The sequence below is a fragment of the Triturus cristatus genome, chromosome 4_2 (genome assembly GCF_964204655.1).
Source record: "Triturus cristatus chromosome 4_2, aTriCri1.1, whole genome shotgun sequence".
NCBI lineage: Eukaryota > Metazoa > Chordata > Amphibia > Caudata > Salamandridae > Triturus > Triturus cristatus.
In genome coordinates, this window is record NC_140586.1 from 795,685,295 (window position 1) to 795,691,781 (window position 6,487).

Consider the following 6,487-nt stretch of genomic DNA (forward strand, 5'->3'; position numbering starts at 1 on the left):
GAAAAATGATCAGCAGAACCATCTACTTTGCCACATATGTATCAAAGAAAGTGAAGCGAACCATAGCAATAGCGGAAGGGAAGAGGAACTAAATCAGTCTATATCACTCGACTGAAAAGTGAAGGAATAAAGTATCTTACCACCAGCACCCGAATGAAAAGTATTTGCATTCATCATAAATTTAGGAAGTAAAATGTCTAGGGAGTAGAGAAACTAAAGGTAAACAGAGTTGTATATAATAGTAACAACCTGATTCTGTAACGGATTCCTTCTTATAACCAATTCAGCAGTAATCACTAACTTACAGTTGTACCCTGTACATTAGAAGCCTGTAAGTATAAGCAACACCATATTAAGTACTCAAAGTTAACGGACACAGATAATCAGTCCAAACATAAAATTCAATATGTCAATCACCTGGTGGCCCACTATTTTAAGCTTCAGGGACAAATCCAAGTACCAAATGGCCAAATACATTTCCAAGTGTGTGTCACAGCATCAGGAACTGAAAATAAAGACATAAACACAAATACGTGCCCAAAATACTTGACGCATAAGGATCTTGTTCACAAATTTAAGTCACATTACTCACAGTATATAAATGAAAACACTGAGCTCACCTGAAGCCCCCTTAAAAGTACTTCCAAAGTCGGTCCCAAGTTGTAAAGTAAACAAATGTATTAATAAATCCTTCCTGATCAGAATCACGAGTCTATGATCTGAAAGTTAAAAGATTAACACACCCTAAAAAAAATATTTCCACAGCTATTCATATACAGTCGGACTATCCAGTCTAGTCAAATTCCCCTTATATTAAATCCATAGCAGTCTGCAAAAATCCATCTCACCCAGAGTACAGTACCTCCATCTTAAGTCAATTAGACTTAAGACAGCATGTGCACTATCTCTGTGCTCCGTAAGAGAAAAAAGTAAACTTGCACGTGTCAGTCAGTTGTATAATCAATGCCCAACCCGTTAATACATGAACGGTCATAGCGCTAGTTTCAACTGAGCGACGCAACCATATCAGTACAGTAGCCCCTGGTACAAACAAATAGGGCATGTTCCATACTCTCTACATGCATATTCAAGTCCCTTCATAACCTTAAATCATATTGCTCGTGTCTGCCAAGCGTTTGTTATCAGCGCAATCACATGAGCGCAGTAACTAATTAGAACAATCCAATACGGCATGCCCCATGCCCCTCAAAGTGTACTTACTGCACCGTAAAAGTTGTAGCCGGGAAGTATTCCATCTGGCATGTACCAGCAGCCCCATGTTCCTCGCTCCCTAAATACACCAACTATCAAGCACGTGATCGTTCGGCACGCATAAAGCGAAAACGCCATCTTAAAGAACCAAGATATTTATTTATTTTGAAGTTTGTATAGCACACAGCTACTCCCAACAGAGGTGCCCCGGTGCTGAGGCAGTCGACTGAATAGAAGGGAAAAGGAAGAAGCTAGAGGTAGTTGAAAAGCCAGGTTTTGATGGCACGACGGAAAGTAAGCTCTGTCTCCGATAAGCGGATGGATTGTGGCAGGGCGTTCCAGAGTTTATCGGCCCTGACCGCGAAAGCTCTGCCGTCAATCCTTGCCTTGCAAACGCGGGGAGAGACAAGAAGATATAGATGGTTGGATCTCAGGGTACGTGAGTGATGGTAATGTTGGAGTCTGTCTCTCAGATAAACCGGGCCCAGTCCCCTGGTTGCTCTGAACGCCAGAGTCAGGGCCTTGAATTCAATGCGCCTGATCATGGGTAACCAGTGCAGGTTCTTCAGGTGGGGGGAGATTGTGTGGCAGAAGGGAATCTTGCAGATCATTCTGGCTGCAGCGTTCTGGACCATCTGCAGTCTGCGAGTCAAGTAGGCGGGGAGACTCATGTAGAGCATGTTAGCGTAGTCCAGGTGAGATGTAATAAGTGCATGGACTACAGTTCTATGACATTCCAGTGGAAGAAAGTGGAGGAATTTCCACATAATGCTCAGCTTCCAAAAGTAGGAGGAGGAGACTTGCCTGATTTGGGCTTTACATGAGAGCTCATTATCGAATCTGAACCCCAGGTTTCTTGCTGAGTCAACCGCTACCGGGGGAGGGTTCATCTCCTGAGGCCACTATAATGCAGGGGGGGGCCTTCTGATTAAAAAAAGAGGACCTCGGTTTCATCCGAGTTAAGCTTGAGGCAATTCAGTGTCATCCAAGCCGAGAGTTACTCAGTTAGCTTTTGAAATTAGTGAAAGTATTGTCTGACTGATACTCGAAGGAAAACACCAATAGGGTGTCTTCCACGTAGGAGACCACCGTCACCCAGTGGGATTCAACCAGAGTTGCCAGAGGTGAGAGGTAGGCGTGAAAAGGAGAGGGCTCAGTGTGGAACCCCGCAGAGCAGGGGTTTCTTGGCAGAGATGAAAGGGTGGAGAAAGACTTGTTGTAACCGGTCTCCCAGAAAAGATCCAATCCAGGACAGGGCCATACTCTGAATACCCAGGTCTCTTATTCTGTCAATGAGAGTGGGTGGGCAAGCGTATCAAAGGCCGCAGATAGGTTAAGCAGTATAAGCATGGCTGCTTTGCCCTGGTCGACCTTCTCACGTACACTCTCGAATACTTCAAGGAGGGCGGTCTTCGTGCTGTAGCCAGCTCTGAAGCCGAATTGGGAGTCGTGGAAAGGATTCCTAGATTCTAAATCACTCGACAGTTGCTCATGAACTGTTTTTGTTTGAGAATTTTAGCCGGTGCCGGGAACAGGGAGATGGGTCTGAAGTTTTTTTATTCAGCCAGGTTGGCGTCTGTTTTTTTAAGAATCGGCAGGAGTTAGGCTTGTTTCCACACTACAGGGAAGATTCCTGAGCTCAGAGAGGAGTTCTGAATTTGATTTAACTGGACGTTAATGCATGGTGCCAAAAGTTACAAAAACTGTGCCGGGCAAGGATCACCCGGTGACCCGGATTTACAGGACAGTAATTTTAGCAATGAATCAGCAAGAGAAAGCGGGTGGAATTTAGTGAGCGTGTCGTTATTGTCGGGGGAGTTAGTGAGCACAATAGTAGTCTGAGGGGAAGTAAAGGTGCTGAAGATAGCTAGAATTTTGTCTTGAAAAAAGTCAGACAGACCAGTGCAGAGGGAAGCAGTGGGGAGAACTGTACTGGCAGTGGCAACAGGCTTTACAAAGCTTTGGACAAATTTAAAGAGAGTGGCCAGCAGAGCTGATCTGATTGGATAAATAGTTCTTCATGGTGTTGCGCTTAAGTTTGTGAAAGGATTTTAGAGCTTTCCTGTATGCCAGTTTGGCAGAGGGGTCATAGGATTGTCTCCAGACGCGCTCCATTTTTTTACAGCGACTTTTCTCAGCATGAATTTCAGGGGAGAACCAGGGGCCTGGGGGTCTCTGCGTGGAGGAGGTGATCGATCTGAACGGGGCAACACTGTCTAAGGCTTTGGACATCCAACCATTAAAGCTTACTGTGTCTACGTCAGGGTTTCCTGACAGCTGGAGAGATGTAGTAGCTTTTACAGGTGACGTTGCACCACATTCTCTTTTTCCCTAGGGTAGGTGTGGTCTAGAGATAGGGTGGTTGAATTCCAGAGTGAAAGGTATGAGAAAATTGTCAGACCAGGTGAGCGGTAAAGGGAGCGCTGTTTTTTAGATTGGGGTTGTTCATAAAAATAAGGTCCAGAGTATGGCCTGCTATGTGCGTAGGGCCGTTAACTAGTTGTGTGAGGTTAAGGCCATTAAAAGTTTTGGCCAGTTAACTGGCTTTGGTGCAGTTGTCGTTCTCCATATGAATGTTGAAATCGCCTAAGGTCGTGAGCCAGGTGTGCTTGAGTGAAAGACCAGCTGCAATGTCATAAAGTTCTAGCAGACGACAGACCGTAGAGTTGGGGGGTCTATACACTAAGATGCCAGCCATCGAGAGGTCTGAAGTAATTTTATTAGAAAAGAACATGACTTCAAGATGCCCTTTGTGAGTTATCTTTCTATAAGAAATTTCCCAGGGAACTCGAAAAATCACTGCCACCCCACCCCGGTTTTGTTTCCAGGCCTGTTAACCACAATCTGCTGCTAGCCAGCCGGAATGGCTAGTGCAAGGTCGAGATTTGAGCTATCTTTAATCCAGGTTTCAGTGAGGAACATTAGATCCCACGTATGCACTTCTAAGGAAAGCCACATTTCATCAGCATACCTTGGAATGGATCTGCAGTTGACCAGGCGGGCCATTATGAGTCAAGTCAAGTCAAGTCAGAGAATTTATATAGCGCACTACATACCCAGAGGGTCTCAAGGCGCTAAGGAGGGGGGGGAGGATTACTTGTCAAATATCCACGTTTTAAGTTGCTTTCTGAAAGCTAGGTGGTTCTGGGTAAGGCGAAGGTGAGTGGGGAGTGAGTTCCATGTTTTAGCAGCCAGGTAAGAGAAGGATCTGCCTCCCATGGTGGTCTTGTTGATGCGAGGTACGGTGGCGAGGGCTTGGCTGGAGGAACGTAGTTGGCGGGAGGGGGTGTAGAAGGACAGTCTTGAGTTGAGGCATTCTGGTCCGATGTCGTAGAGTGATTTGTGTGCGTGGGTTAGCAGTCGGAAAGTGATTCTCTTATTGACGGGTAGCCAGTGGAGGTCTTTCAGGTGACCAGAGATGTGTTCGTTGCGTGGGATGTCTAATATGATTCTGGCTGAGGCGTTTTGGATTCGTTGGAGTTTCTTTTGGAGTTTAGCGGTAGTGCCTGCGTAGAGGGTGTTTCCGTAGTCCAGTCGGCTCGTGACTAGAGCATGGGTGACTGTTTTCCTGGTTTCGGTGGGGATCCATCGAAATGTTTTTTTGAGCATGCGAAGAATGTTGAAGCAAGATGAGGATACGGCGCTGACTTGTCTGTTCATTGAAAGTGAAGAATCCAGGATAACGCCTAGGTTCCGTGCGTGGTCTGTCGGGATGGGTGCTTTTCCAAGGGCTTCCGGCCACCAAGAGTCGTCCCATACAGAGGGGGATGTACCTAGGATGAGGACTTCTGTTTTATCTGAGTTCAGTTTCAGACGGCTGTGTTTCATCCATTCAGCAACTTCTTTCATTCCTTCGTGTAGGTTAGTTTTGGCGGTGCTGGGGTCCTTGGTGAGAGAAAGGATCAGTTGAGTGTCGTCCGCGTAAGAGATGATGTTGAGGTTGTGTTGGCGGGCGATGGTCGCGAGGGGGCTCATGTATACGTTGAAGAGGGTGGGGCTGAGAGAGGATCCTTGTGGTACGCCACAGATGACTTCGGTGGTCTCGGACTTGAATGGTGGAAGGCGGACTCTCTGGGTTCTTCCGGTGAGGAACGAAGTGATCCATTCAAGTGTTTTTCCATGTATTCCGATGTTGGTGAGGCGTTGTAAAAGGGTGCTGTGGCAGACTGTGTCGAATGCAGCAGAGAGGTCGAGGAGGATGAGGGCGACTGTGTCTCCATTGTCCAGTAGAGTTCGAATGTCGTCTGTTGCTGCGATGAGGGCGGTCTCAGTGCTGTGTTTTGCTCGGAAGCCAGATTGTGAGGAGTCGAGGGATTTGTTGGCTTCGAGGAAAGCGGCGAGCTGGTTGTTGACAGCTTTCTCGATTACTTTGGCCGGGAATGGAAGGAGCGAGATGGGGCGGTAATTTTTGAGTTCGGTGGGGTCCGCTGTGGGTTTTTTCAGAAGGGCGGTGAGTTCAGCGTGTTTCCAGGTTTCCGGAAAGGTGGCGGAGTTGAAGGAGCAGTTGATGACGTCTCGGAGGTGCGGTGCTATGACGGAGTCTGCTTTGTTGAAGATGTGGTGAGGGCATGGGTCTGTGGGGGATCCTGAGTGGATGGAGTTCATTAGGCGGATGGTGTCCTCAGTGGAGATTGGGTTCCAGTCGTTAAGGGTGTTCGCGGGGGGAGAGTGTTCAGCATGTGGTTGGGTGGGTTGGGCTCCGGGTTGGTTGTCGAAGCTGTTGTGGATGTCTGCAATCTTGTTATGGAAGAATGAGGCTAGGGAGTCGCAGAGGGCTTGAGAGGGGGTGATGTCGTTGGAGTTGGCCGAGGGATTGGAAAACTCCTTGACGATGTTGAAAAGTTCCTTGCTGTTGTGGGCGTTGTTGTCAAGTCGATCCTTGACTGCTGTTTTCTTGGCCTTTCGGATTAGTTGGTGGTGAGTGCGGGTGGCGTTTTTGAAGGCGTCCTTGGTGCTGGTGGTTGGGTCTTTTTTCCACGCTTTTTCAAGGGTGCGGCAGAGTTTCTTGGACTTCTTAAGATCATCGTTGAACCATGAGGCCTTCTTGTTGCCAGGTTTGCTTTGACGTTTTTTCAGTGGTGCTAAGGTGTCGGCGGTGTTGGATAGCCATAGGGTGAAGTTGGCGGCGGCTAGGTTTGGGTCCGAGGAGTGGGCTGGGGTGTTTAGAAGGAGCGATGAGGAGATCTGGTCGGTGGTGATTTTGTTCCAGTTTCTTTGCAGAGTCGGTTGGAGGTGGTTGGTGGGTTTGGGCTTGTTGTAGGTGAAGTGAACGCAG